The sequence below is a fragment of the Eublepharis macularius genome, chromosome 2 (genome assembly GCF_028583425.1).
Source record: "Eublepharis macularius isolate TG4126 chromosome 2, MPM_Emac_v1.0, whole genome shotgun sequence".
NCBI lineage: Eukaryota > Metazoa > Chordata > Lepidosauria > Squamata > Eublepharidae > Eublepharis > Eublepharis macularius.
Window position 1 is genome coordinate 139034978 of NC_072791.1, and position 14882 is coordinate 139049859.

The 14882-nt window shown below is 42.5% G+C and overlaps 1 protein-coding gene across 1 annotated transcript in view; it reads right to left on the reverse strand.

Moving 5' to 3' along the window:
- EPS8L2 (EPS8 like 2) overlaps positions 1-3639 on the reverse strand; it is a 144133-nt gene extending 140494 nt beyond the window's left edge. The window contains exon 1 of the mRNA XM_054970805.1: positions 3366-3639. The gene's annotated coding sequence lies outside the window, so the exon portion shown is untranslated. The remainder of the gene's footprint in view (positions 1-3365) is intronic.
- Positions 3640-14882: the final 11243 nt, after the last annotated feature.

Sequence of the window (14882 nt, forward strand, 5' to 3'; positions counted from 1 at the left end):
TATTGCAATGATGCTATTCATTTTGAATCCTAATATCCAACTTTACCACTACACAAAATGTTCCCAAAAACATAATGTCACTTACGGCTTTAAACAAGCCCCAGTCCTTAACTCAGAGCACTCGAGTATTAATTTAACACTAAATAATTATGCAGAGTGTCACAATTCTCTGTATTTAATTTATAGAATGTTATTAAAATTAGTGAATATGTCCAGCACACTTTATTATTAATCTATTATTGTTCTTTTCTATAGTACTTTCCATACAAAGCTGCTTAGTGATCCTTATTTTGTTTATCTTTGAAGCAATCTTCGTAAGTCACTGAAGCAGAGAAAACTGACGTCAAAATCACCTGGAAACACTAAGCAGGGATTTGAACACACATTATCCAAGTCCAATATTCTGTCCAGTGAACCAATTTGCCTTTTTGTCATGACTGCCCCCCCCCCCCGCAACCCATCCTCTGACCAGACTGATGACTCCAACTCAGAGGGTTCCAGACAAGAGTGACCTGACCTGGAGTGTTCAAGAGAAAGTCCTGAGGAGCCTGGAGCAGGAGGGCCAGCAGGACCAGGAAGGGCTTGGCATGGCAGAGACATGCCAGCTCTATCAGAAGCTATTCTGCCAGGTCTGGCAAGTAAGCCCTCACTGCCAGCTCCTGAGACAGCTGTAGGGCCTTTGCCAGGCAGCAGACATAACCAGGGCCGTAGTCAGGAGGACCTGCCAACACTCTCCAGGAATGGGGGCAGCAAAAGGCCCAAGCTGAGCAGAACATGGGAGAAGCGCCAGACCGGCAGCACACAACCTCACTGTGAACACAAGAGCAGGGTGTTGAGAGCAGTGATTCCTTGCAGGATCCTGGCCAGAGCACAATGCAGCCTCCTAAGCTCCAGCACCTGCCAGCATATGCAGTTGCACCAGATCATCTCCCAGATTATTTAGGCTGGGGTTTGAGAAGGCTGCATTGCTGGATCAACTGGTTTACTAGCCATAAGCCCTGTGTTCCAGCACCAGCTGTTCTTGTTTTCAAGGCCAGGTGGCCAAGTGACTGACTCCTGAGGAGTCCAGCCAACCAGGCACAGGACATTTTCAACTTTTCATGATCTCGCTTTCATCCATTAAAATTCCAGGCCCTGATTCTTTAATAATTCCCTTGATTTTTAAGTTTTGGAAGGTCCATCTTGAACCTTGGCACAGAGATGGAGGCTTGTTCTGAGCCTCAGTCGGCATAAATTGTTCTAATGGCTTACAGTGTTTAATGCTAGTTTGAATCCTTGGTCCAAAGACTACTACAAATCTAAAATCATAAGAAGGATTGATGCGAAATTCGAGTATGGATTAAGGCAACCATTTAATAAGCTGTGTCCTCCTTACAGGCTGGCCTGAACCTGTCAGACTTTGGAAGCTAAGCAGGGCGGGTCCTGGTTAGTACTTGGATGAGAGACCACTAAGGGTTGTTACACAGAGGCAGGCAATGGCGCACCACCTCTGTTCATCTCTTGCCTTGAAAACTCCAGCAGGGGTCGCCATAAATTGGCTGAGACTTGACAGCATTTTATACACATATCCTTATATGGTATATATCTGCTTGGTAAGCTCTCTGGTACTTGGCAAGAAGATAACAGCTTACTAAGAACAGATGTGGGGTGTCCACTGGAGGTCCCTCTACATATGTTATACAGTAACCACTTCTTGGTAGGTGATCCCTGCGCTGATTTGGAAGCCAAAACTATGTGGCTGGTTTCCCCCCCCCCCCCCACATTGTGGCCCCCTATCTGAACCAGGCCACAATCTGGCTTCCAACCATTATCAGGGCAGTGCAGTAGCAACCTATGAGTGTCAAGTTGTTCTCACAGTACTATAATAATACATAGTACTGGTAATACAGACCAACCTAACATTTCCTGTTGAATTTTTATAGTAATGTCAATCAATTCTAACCTCTTGTTTTATAACAGATTCCTCTAGCCTAAAATAGTAATCAACTGAGACTTTTAAAATAGACCCATTCCTCTAGACAATTAAAGAACTAGATCATATTAATAAGTAGAATCTCGTTTATGCAAATAGCAGCCAGAACATTTGGGATAAGTAGAAGTTTGGATAAGCATGTCTTTTATTTACTTAACAAGATGTTGGCATGGAGTGACATAATGGATACGCAGCAAATTCAGATATGCAGTAAGTTTGGATTATTTGAAATCAGCTGTTATCTTGAACATGACAGTTTCAAATGTACTGCTGAATCTCACAGAAAGCGGGGGAGAGACTTTGGTAGGTTTAGCTGAAAACAACAAGCAACACTTTGCTCCTTTAAAGAATATTTTCACTAGGGGGGCAAATTCCTTAAGTCTTAATTATAGTTATATTTTGTACACTGTCATCCATTCTTGGGCACAAAGTTCACAGCCTTTGTGTCATTTTCGAAAGGCTTATAACATTGTAGCTTTTGCCTGTAAAATATGTCTGAGCAATTATGGGAAAAGATATACGCCATGAGTGAAACATGCGTACCTTTCATAAACAATCATTTGTGCATGCATGTTTTTAAACTTGGCAATCAGTTCCAGAGCACAAAATGTAACACATTAAAAAGCTCACCGTGACTTGGGATTAGCAAACAAGTGAGAGAAGGAAGCTCTGGTTTCTGTTTACTTTGCCAGTTGGTTATCCAGCAAGGGGAAAAAATTACCCTGCTGCAGAGTATGGGATCAGTTTGTCCTAATGAAACCCAAGGAACAATTATATCCAACTGTCCCATTTATCTGATAATACAGTGATTAGTTCCCAGAGTTTAATATCAACCAGTATTTCAGAAAGTTCTGCTATCTTAAGGTTGACATTCTGCAGAAGAATGTGTACCAGCAATGCCTGCTTTAAAAAAGGAAACACCACCCTCTAAGGGTTAAATTTATATACCAAAATATGCTTTCAGTAAATCAAAATGAGGGAGGTAACATTTTTAACGTTTGTAAGTACACAAACCATTTAACAAGATTGGAATCAGAAAACAACAAAGAATTCCCAGCTACTTTATATCTTTTGTTAGAAACTTTCATTTGACAAAGAAACTTCAACTGAAAATAGGACACGTTCATTTTATAATCGATGAACGTTCATTTGACAAGACAGTACCTCATGCTAGATCTTTAGCATTCTAACAGGACTGGGCAATCTGCCACACAGAACCAAGAGAAAAGTGTGCCCTTCTTTACTATATCCTTTCTATATTTAACTTTTCTCAGAGCTGTGTTTTACCAGCAACACTCCCTTTTCCAAATATGTACACGTTTGTGTTCTGTGAAATATTCCTTGATGGATGGATGTCAGATTCTGAAGGGGAGAGAAAGCAGACTTGACTTACCTTTGCTCTGAAGGGTCTACTGGGATCTCCCAATTTCCTATAGCTTCTTTTAGCAGTTCTCTTCTTCCTAGCTCAGGTTGTATGCCATGCTCACTCCCCTTCAGGCTTCCTCCTCTGCTTTATTCAGCAGTGTTAGAATGGCGAACCAGTAATATCCTGAAATTGTAGGGGGGGGGGGAATCACCTCGCTCTCCACCCTGACTGCCTCTCCCTTCTGTCCCTTCCTTCTAATCCAGACTTTCAAGCTTCTCTAAAGAGCAGGTGGAAAAGCTTTCTCAGCACAGCTACAGGGATGGGGGGAGAAGGAAGGGATAGGATAGGAGACAGGGAGAGGTGGAGCTACAACTAAAGCAACAGGTTACTGTATAACCAGAAACCTCGGACTCTGCAAGCCTGGAGCTTGCCTCAGAGCTGGGTATCTCTGCTGACACCTGGTGCAGTACTAGAAAACTAGAACAAGCCTCTGCTTGTGGAGGCTACAGAGAGTGCTCTATTTTTGTTTTCTTTCCTCAGACATTTTGGATCCCAGAAGAAGGAAAAAGGTGACTCTGCTCCAGATTTCTCGCAATTTAGGGAACGGAAGTTGGCAACCTGTCTTCTCAGTGGGGAAACAAGGCAACTTTTGTCCAGTACAAGGCACCTCTTACAGGGCTGCCGGCTGCCTCAGCTTGCTCTGGTTGAGATGTTTATCCTGCTAGCGCCCACCCTCTTTTGGCTTCTTTAGGGTGGAAATTTGTAGCAAACATGAAGGTGTGGCCAAAAGCACCTCACAGACAAGATTCAAAGGCAACTCAGATTCAGCAAAATGGATAGGTTTATATTGAGTTTGGGACTCCAAATTATTTTCCTGCTCAGCCACATACTCAAGACAATAAGCAAGTCTCTTAGAAGACTCAGGGGCCCTGTTTCGTATCAACAAAAAATGAGACAATGGGGCTTCTCTGTCTTGCATTAGTGTTGCAGAAATAAAACGGAAGAAAGACAAGGAAGAAGAAGTATCCAAATATTATGGTTATGAGGCTTGTTTATGTACTTAAGTTTGAAAAGGATACGGACACTTTCTTTTACTCCAGTGGGCTTTGTAAGGTTGCAAGAAAAAAACAATGCCCATTTCTTTCTCTGTGGTTGTTCTTCCAGTGTCTTGCCCTGATTGCCTAGCAGATGTCACCAAGTCCTGTAGCCCACTTACTGCCTGATGCACAGAAGTGCCAACATATAACATGGTCCCCCTTGACCCAGGTGATGACTGATCTGGTATGGATTTCTTTTTAGAACCTTTCACCCTTTTGAACGGGTTTATGACACTTTTAGTCTGGCTCTCAGCGAAAGCCAGCCTGGCTCGGGTGACCCTGCCAGACCAGCATTGTCTTTTGCCTCACAGGAGCATACCATTCCCACCACCACAAAAAGGTAGTGTCCCTTGATGAGGTTGTTGCTGTTATTACACTTTTCAGGTTAATGTCTTCTAAAGTGGCTCATAAGAATATGACATTAAAATTTAATATAAATGTTCCTTAGGAAGGGAATTCTCAGCAAAGCTGTATCCAGACGTGACGGAGGCATGCCTGGATGCTGATGCTGCCCCTTCCTCTGACGGGCCCCATGAATGGCGGCTGGAAACTGAAGGGAGGGAGTTGGATCCAGGCATGATTAAGGGTTGCTTAGCTGCTCCCCATTCTCACTCTGATGAGAACTGAAAACTGGAGTTTTTGGTGGTAGCTAAATCCCGGCACAATGGAGAGGGGCAGGCTTATTCCTGTGGTCCCACTGATGGCAGCTAGTAGCCGAGAGGAAGGTACTCTGAGGTGAAACTGGATTCAGGAGTGGTGCATGGCTAATGTCTCTTTCTAACCATGATGATCCTCTTTTTAAAACGTATTATCAGATCATCTTATGTCCCTGAAATACACAGGCTTGGCGTTAGCATAAAACAGTATCCTAAATTCTGAAGAGCCATTTCTTCACTGAAGGTAGACCAGCCATTTTCCAGTTCTTATCAGTAGCAATTTCTTGCTGCTGCCAGGCACTAATCATCTTTACCAATGCCAGTTCTAAATAAATAAATTGCATCACCAAGATAATGGCATCCTGTACCATTTCATTTTATTCTATATTATCTTGAAAAGGCCCCCGTTTGCAGAAAAATCTTAAATCTATAAAAAGCTGCGTTGGGTGGTTTAAAACACCCTCCCTCCAAGAATCAAAATGATCTCAGTGGCCACCTTGGGTGTTGCTAGACAACCACAACAATATTTCCAGACTTCAGACCTTAGTTTCTATCAGTAAAAGGTGGGGGGAGGACACAAGGCCCTTTCCAAGGCTATTTTGCCTGCCAGTCCACCCTGGCTCATCTCCTTCCTGTCCCGGAGGGAAGACTCATCAGGGCCAGGATCAGCAGCGGACAACTTGCTACCATGCAATCTGCACAACTCTCCAAGGAGAGGTGTTGACTACAACTTGATGCCACCCAACTTGCCTGGACCCAATGATAACCTCCATGCAACTTGCATGACTTGGCCGAGCCTAGCAGTGGCTGTGTGGTCATCATACAATTCACCTGAGCAAGGAGGGAAAGCTGACAGCCAGTGTGGTGTAGTGGTTAGACTATGGTCTGGGAGTCTCCAGTTCAAATATCTATTCTGCCATGGAAGCTTGCTAGGTGACCTTTGGTCAGTCACACTCTCTCAGAGTAATCTGCTTCACAGGGTTGTTCTGAGGATAAAATGCAAGAGAGGAGAAAGATGTAAGCTGCTTTGGGTCCCTATTGGGGAGAAAGGTGGGGTATAAATGAAGTAAATAAATAATAAATAAAAATGAAGACTGTGGGGGCAAATAAAAGGAAGGTTGGTTGATGAGTGGGAAGGAGAGAAGAAAGCAGAGGAAAGGGGAGAGCATATGGGGGCTGCCGGGAGATGAGAAAGAGGAAATAGTGCAGGGAGGGGGATACAAAGGAAAATGAAGTGACCCCACACAAGCCCTTGTGGGTTCCCTGCTTGTTATTTACCGATGTATAGAATTTCAATTTATACATTGATACTCCATTCTAGATACATTTTTAAGGATTAGCACACAAAGTTGTAGTATATATATGACCTCCAAATCAATTTCCAAATATCCTTCAACGCATTTCAATCAATCAATCAATCAATCAATCAATCAATCAATCAATCAATCAATCAATCAATCAATCAATCAATCAATCAATCAATCAATCAATCAATCAATCAATCAATCAATCAATCAAGTTTATTTCGATACAAGATCAGCACTAGTGAGTCAGCAGTTAGAACAGAAATAACAAATAAAGGAAAATAAAGTAAAAATAAAGGTGGTGGGAGTGGGGACACATATGGTGCAAAGAGCACAAAACAGTAAGCACAGATTGTAGAGGAGACAGAGAGGTGATGCTTTCCTCTGACAGAGAAGTAAAATCATTGAGGTTCAGTTAGCCATTTGCGAATCCCACATGCCCGAAGGCAAAATTTACCACCTTTATTAGTTATCTCTTGGGAAGAGTCTGCAAGAAGGAGGGAGACAAAGTTGTTCAGATCTTCCTAGTAAAGTTGACAAGATTGGAGCTATATATTGAGATTGAATGTTGTTATAGAATGAGCAGTACAGCAGATCATGTTCAATAGACTCTACTTTCTCTGTATGGCAGAGGAGTGGAACACAGTGGTATTTGCCTTCCAGGAGGGCTAAAGGTAGAACATTAAAGCATGCAAGGGGGAAATTCTCTGATATTTGGAGATCTCCAGGGATCTAAGGTAATCTGCTGGTTGAAAACATTCTTCATAATGCAAAATAATTGGATATTTCTGTATCTATGCCCTATCTGATTGTAGGGCATGATCCCAGAGCTGCTGTTTGATAATTTCTTTGGCTTTTTGGTACTCAAGATGCAGTAAGACTTGGGGAGAGATGCCATCTCCTGGAGTTTCCCCTCAATTACTCTTTGCCAGATTGAGTGGTAATTATTGGCAAGGATCGAGGGTACTATGCCCAGCCCTGGCAGTAGGGTTTCTGGCGTCGGAGGCCAGCCTTGCGCGCGCGCACACTGCGCACGCCCCGGACTGCGCGATGACATCATCATGCAGTGCCGCCGGCGGGGAGCTGGGACGGCGTGAGGAGGCCACCTGCACGCCATACGCCGCCTGTCGTCCCTGGCCCGTGGCAGTTGCGCCCGCCTGGGGGCGTGCAGCAGCGGCGTGGGGCTGGCCGGCGGCAGTGCAGGACACGTGCCTCCGCCCCCGGCACCTCCTCCACCCCCACGGCACCCGCCTCACCGCCTCAATGGTGGCGCTGGCCCTGACTATGCCGACAAACTGAAGATATGTTTTAACCAACAGGTGGATGAGAGTAGCCACGTATGAGTCTTCAAGGGATCAGCCCAGTCTCTAATCTATGGAGGGCATTCTGTATACACTGGGGAACTCCAAGGATCTTTTGTAGGAACCTGAATTGTACAGCTTCCAATGAGTGCCTTTCTTTGTAGATAGAAAACTGGGAACTGTAAAATAACTGAGATACAACCTTTCCTCTGGTGTTTTGTGCATGGTCACTTTACAGCATTTCATAATCTATTCTGGTTCCCATGTTCTCCTGAGTTCTGCACCTGCAAGAGAGTCATGAGAAGCAGAAACGGTTTTTGTCCGTCTTTTGCCTGTTTTTTCCCCCTGCACACATTCTACAATTTTTTTTAAGCTGCTGCCCAGTCGCTGCTGGCATGCATTCATCAAAAATTCCCCTTCTGCTTCTCTCCCCCACCCTTTCACCAGGAGCTGACTGGTCTGTCTGGCGGTAACCACTCCCACCCTCCTCAGCTCTCTGAATTCCTTTTCTGCCATTTTTATCAGTAAAGTCAGGTAAGGGCCATAAGGCTGCTTCTCTGTTTGTTTCATAAGAACATAAGCAAAGCCATGTTGGATCAGGCCAGTGGCCCATCCAGTCCAACATTCTGTCACACACAGTGGCTAGAAATCCAGTGCCATCTAAAGGACTGTCAGTGAGGCCAGGACACCAGAAGCCCTCCCACTGCCTTCCTTCCAGCACCAAGACAACAGAGCACCACCTCCCCACAAAGAGAATACCATCTATCTCCTGTGGCTAATAGCCACTGATGGACCTCTGCTCCATATATTTGTCCAGTCCCCTCTTGAAGCTGGCAATGCTTGTAGCTGCCACCACCTCCTGTGGCAACGAATTCCATGTGTTTATCACCCTTTGTGTAAAGTAGTATTTTCTTCTATCTGTTCTAACCCGACTGCTCAATAATTTCATAGAGTGCCCACGAGTTCTTGTATTGTGAGAAAGGGAGAAAAACACATCTTTCTCGACCTTCTCTAATCCTTCCTCCTGGGTATGCACACACTCTTCCCCCCCCCCCCAAAGCCAGGAACAAGTGTTAACGCTGCTGCTTATTCCCTGCTGGCTTTAAAAGCCAGGAAAGGGTTAAATTGCTGCTTTCCCCCTCCTCCCTCGTGGGGGGGGTATGTGCACACTCTTTTTTTATGTCAGGAAAGGGTTGTAACATTCTAACTTTGTACTGTTACTGCACATTCCTCCTGGCTTTAAAAGCCATGAAAGGATTAAATGGCTGCGTTTCCCTCCCTCCCTGCATGTTTCAGGCTTCTGCTAATGTCAAAGAGGAAAAACCCCCAAGCGTTTTGCACTGCTCTTTGTGAAACAAAGTGGTAGGCAAGCTGCCAGGAGGGAATGAAGCTGCAGCATTTTAACCCTTTTCTGGCTTGGCTTTAAAAAAAGTGAGAGTGGAACAAGCACAAAAAGTACATGTTTTCCCCCAGAACTCCACTACCAATTGCCTCTCCAGTGGACGTAGGACAGCCCAATCAGCAAATACAGGGACAAAGGATGGGTTCCAACATTGCAACGTTACTATGCATGCGAAAAAATAAAAAAATGAGGTCAGCTCCAGCCCCCATAAAATGCGACTCCAAACAGACAGATCTCAACTCGCATATACCAAATCACCTCAAGGTCGTGCAGTGCAGAATGATGGGACCCTAAACCGTTTCAGCACCAATCAACGTGCTTAGCATCACCGGCTTAAAGTGTGCCATGCAGAATGCCACACTTTGGAAGACATTGATTGCTGCATGAATAAAGGAGGCTCCTTTTGTGAAGTAAAATCTTAGAATAGTGAATGATGTAGGCAGTCTCTGTGGAATGCAATGCCTGAACTCTACAATGTCCAAGCAACTGAAAGACTATTCCAAGATATTTAAAGATTTTTGTTTGTTCAATGTTATGGCCCTCTACTTGCCATTTATGGATTCAGTGTTTTGTGGTAAAGATGAAGACTTTTGTTTTTTGGTAGTTTATCACTAGCTGCTCCTCTTTACAGTATATAGTGAAGGCATGGAGAGCTCTCCTGAGGCCCACTTGTGCATAAGTAGGCCTCATCTGTGTATAATAAGGCAGGAATCATTTGGTCAGCAAGCTTTGGTGAATGAAAGTTTGAATTTTTTAAGTGTTGCATCACTTAAGTAGTTAAAAGTAAAGGGGCCAATATACAACCCTGCCTGACACTTTTATCAAGTGAGATCTTATTGGAGAGATGGCCTGGAGAACTGCATCTTACTTTTAGGAAGTTTCTTTCATGCAGCGAGTGAATAAGTATATTTAGTCTTTGATCCATTGAGGAGTTCTCAAGTTTTGCCCAGAGCCTGTTCCTGGAGATACTGTCAAATGCTGCTTGAAATCCACGAAGGCAGCATAGAGTGCTCCATTTGGCTTAGAGCTGTACTTCTCCACAAGATGATGCAAAATCAGACACTGGTCTATGGTGGAACGGCCAGCTCTGAAGTCTGCTTGCTCATCCATCAGTATATTTTCTCAATCTAGCCAGTCAGGAAATTTCCAATATAAGTATCTTGAATATAGTTTACTAACAATGCTAAGGAGACTAATAAATTGGTAGTTGGAAGGATTTGACTTCTTGTATATTAGGACAATAATTGCAAGGCCCCAATCAGAGGGGATATGAGCTGGCAGATTAATGTAAGTAAAAAGTGCAGCAAACGTTGGGACCCACCAGTCAATGTTGCATTGTATTGATAGGAGGATCTTTTCCTGACTTTTAAAGGATTGATTTTTAATAAATGATGCATCTTTTGTAGACGTTCCTTGTGTCCATCTTTTTAAAAGGATAACCTTTTCTCAGTAAATTCAATTTCCTTAATGAAATCAACGTATTTCTGGAAATACTGATACCAAAGTGGTTAGTGATTATACATCCTCATTATATTTACAACATCTTAATAAATTATTATCATATTATGTTGTATGACACTGTAATAATGGTTTTATTTGCATATTTGACTATGGTTGTGGTTGTATGTTTCTGTAGATGATATTGTAAAGACTAAATAGCGAATAAACAATAAATCTAATCTCAACAAGGTAGCTGCATCGCCATTTATGATATGCCAAACATACTGGAAGGGAACTCAGGATAGTGAAGTAGCTGGCTTCTGAGATCATGGAGGTTTCAAGCATGCTTTCTCTTCAGAAAAGAAATTTTCAGAAAATGTTAATAAAAGTAAAATGTCAATTTCTTTAAAATATTGGGAATTGCCAATAAAAAAACTTAACTGCAGCAAAAAGGAATTTGCTTCTCCCAAAATCTGTGTATGATTTAGATTATTGGGTATAATAAGTTATGTAAATAAAATGATAAATTTAGTTGAGGAAAATGTGTACCTGACCCATTCTCATCCCTATCAAGAACCTGTTGGGGACTGCTCCCTTCGCATTTTAAATGGGCCTTTGAGAGAAGTTTGTGATTGGAGGAGGGCTTTATTGCTATTTTAATTAATCATTTCCAAAGCCCATTTCAAACAATGCAGCTTGCCTAACAGCTTGGATCATGTGCTTGGTGGCTTGCATCCCATGCCCCCAATTTCCCTCCTTCATTATGTGGTAGCCAAAGAGAAGCCAGTGGCAAACTCTTACTGTTAGTAGCAACTAAGCAGAATGAGACTTACAGCAGGTTCCACAGCATGCCACCAGGGTTCCAAAGAAACAGGATAGCAACACACATGTACGGTACTTTCCACTAACATTTTAGGGCATTTGCCACCATTTTGGTATGGAGAGGAAAAGGCACATTATATATATATGTCTGGGGATTCCTGCAGACTTGCAGGTAACTCCCATATTTGTGGGTGCCGCATCTGAACCAGAAAACCAGTTTGTGCTTACCCTACAAAACAGGATGCCAAACAGTAGTTTGTTCTCAGATTAGATACGTGGTTAACAGGAGAAGCACAGACCATTTGCCTACTCAAATGTAATTGCTTTGAACAGAGAGAGCTAATTAAGCTGCAATGTAGCACTTCACTAGTTTGAATCTTACTACTGCCATGAACTCACCAGGCGGTCCTACATAAACCACTCCTCTTAGTCATAGCTCACCAGCTATATTGGGGAGATAATAACAACACTGACTTTGTTAACTGCTCTGCGTGGGCACTAATCGATCCAGAACAGTGCTATACAAATAAACTATTGTTGTTGTTATTATAAACGTCTCACCATATATGAAGGGAGAAGGATCCCAAGTATTTCCCAGACTTGTTTATGCAGCAACTATCTAGTTTGCCATTAGGCCTGAATCAAGCCAATGACTTCCCACTCTGTGAACAGCTGGCAAAATAGACACATAGGGATTATCACATTACACTGTACATGCAACTTTCAAACATGAAAGTTATATTATATGCATGTAGGAAAATCAATGTGTGTGATGTGTGGCTGTTTTTGAAAATAAAGCCTTCAGGATGTCCACACTAACCTTTTTTAGAGTGTGAGTGTCCAGAAGTCAAAGCTCCCTTCTTCAGGGCTTTGACTTTTGAAAGCTTATACCCTGAAAATCTTGTTGGTTTGTAAGGTGCCACTGGACTCAAGTCCTGCTGTTCTACTGCAGATGAACATCACTACCACACTAACCTTGTTAACAAGAAGCAGAGTCCTCCATTAAGTTGCCCTGACTGTGTTGTGGACAAAAAGAGAATTGCTGACTAGTCCTTGAGGAATGCAGCACTTTATTTGTATTTCATTTCCTTTTATTTATTTATTTTTTGTGTAAGCAAAGAAACAGTCCAAAACAATGCAGCTCTATCTCAACAAAATATCTCACTACAATGAATCCCAGGAGACGAATGTGCTTTTCGCTTTTAAATCAAGCTGATAGTAGTCACCCTAAGTTGTGTATAGAACAAAGGCGTTTTTTACTTGTGGCACAACCACCACCTACATCATGATCTCAGCTCCCCCCCAAAAAAGTCCTTCCAATTTTAATACAGTTTTCACTCAGACTTGTTCATCCTGTTCCAGAAGGGCGGAACCATTTAATTATACACCCCAAAGCCTTGTGTGTTCAGGAATTGTTGTTTGTGATTTTACCATGACAATTCATGCTCAAAAAGAAAACCCTCCTGCCAACAAAGACTTGCAATAGGTCAGGAATAGCTGAGAAAGATTAGGACAGACCACAGTCAAATTGCTTAGACATAATGAAATGTTGCCAACTGTATCTCACCCATGATAACTGGAAACATTTTGTGTCCTCAGTGGACAGGAAATATCACACAGGCTAATCTTCATAAGTTCCAATTAATTTAGTGGCAAATATGTAAGTGTATGGAAGTTGCCAGTTAAGGCCAGGATTCTAGTAAGAATGGCTGAACTTTGGTTCAGTGTTGTAATTGCAGGCTCTGGCCTAACTAAAATGTGTTGGCTAAGTTAATCAACACCACCTGCAAACCAGTCTTTGAGTTCCCAAGTGACTTGACCCTGAAAGCCTGTCTCAGAGAAACTCTATGTCCTCCCTAGATGTTCTCACAGCCATAATGCTAGTTAGCAGCTTGGCCTTGATTGGATCTTGAGTTGTCGGGTGATGCACTGAGTTCTAGAAGAGATGGCTCCTCTAACAACCTTTCTCTATTCTTTCCACCTTGGCATGCCCCTATTCCAGACCAACTAGGCATGGAGGAGGCACACATTCTACCAGATGGGTAAAATGAACAACTAATAGATGCCAACCAGAAATACTTAAAGGTAGTAATCTCTGAAGTTTTAGATAAGCAGATTTTTAGATAAAAACAGTACGGTTTGTTTTCTGTCTGTTGCCTTACTCTGAGTAGTTTACGCTTTGCAACACTCCTTAAAATCTAATAAAATATATTTTAATTAAGCTGAATCTGGAATTAATTACTTGAACATGCGTACACCCCAGAACAAACTCAGAGACTGGAAAGCTGAGGTCTTGGGAAAGTAAAGCATTCAGTCTCAAAACTAGATAGGCAGTGTGTCCCACCTGTTAGATTGTTGGAGTGGCTGTGATCAGCGCCCAAAATTAGGAGGCTTGAGGGCAACCATATATGCAGTAAGCTTGCACAAAATCAGGCTAGCTTTGGTAGTATGAAGGTTCTGTATTTTGATGCATTTGCTATATGCATATTAGACTAGAAGGACAGGATTAAAGTCCAGTGGCATGTGAGATAAGTAGTGAATCACTGCTGTTACAAATATTGTTGCACTTAAGGACACTGACGTTATTAACTATTACTTATCAGGAATGACTATTCATCACGAGGAGGGAAGCATTGTGCCCCCTTTTTACTTCTTACTATTCAACAATTCCTTGAACATAAGGTAAAAGAACAAGCCAACCAGCAGGACCTGTTTCAGGCTTTTGACTGAGAAAATGCACTCATTTTGATTAACCAGACATTCCTGTTCTGCTGTATATTAAAGGCTATTCAAAAGTACTACTTGTACAGAAATATTACTATACATGGTACAGTAGATAAACTGCTCAATAAGAAGAGCAAGATCTGGGTCCAATACACTTTAAAAACCAGCTTGATTTCCAAGGTATGAGCTCCTTTTATCAATAAAAGGCTAACAAATTCCCAACATCCCAAAGCTTACAATCTATACTGTCTGTACTTTATGGAACTTTCTGAAAGGATGGTCCTGAAAACTGGCATTTGGATATGCAGGGATCTGTGATTAATAACTGTAGGAACAAAACTTAAACCTGTTGTGTGACCTAATTTTAGACTCCTCATATCTCTCTAAGATTATCATAGTCTTAGCAACATGCAAAAGAGGAAACACTGTCTGTCACTAGGGGTGTGCAAAACAAAACGAGTGAGCCAGAAATACACCCAGAAATTGCTGTTTTGTTAAAGCAACTTCTGGAACGCTGAACCAAACCCTGGAAACCAAATTATAACAACATCCTCCCACCAAAGAGTTTGTGTATTCCATTTCAGTTCAGTTCTTACTTCACAGTGGTGGCAGCAGCAAGTGGGTACTGAGCCCACACAGCAGCATCTTGTTTTCCTTAACATCATTCACCAATCAGATCCCATGGGGAGAAAGCCTTTACATTATTAATTAACTCTGTTGGGGAAGAGGGAATGTGCGCAATGCACATATGTGCATATCCCCCCCCCTATCGTTACCCAGGCAATGGCATTGTTTCCT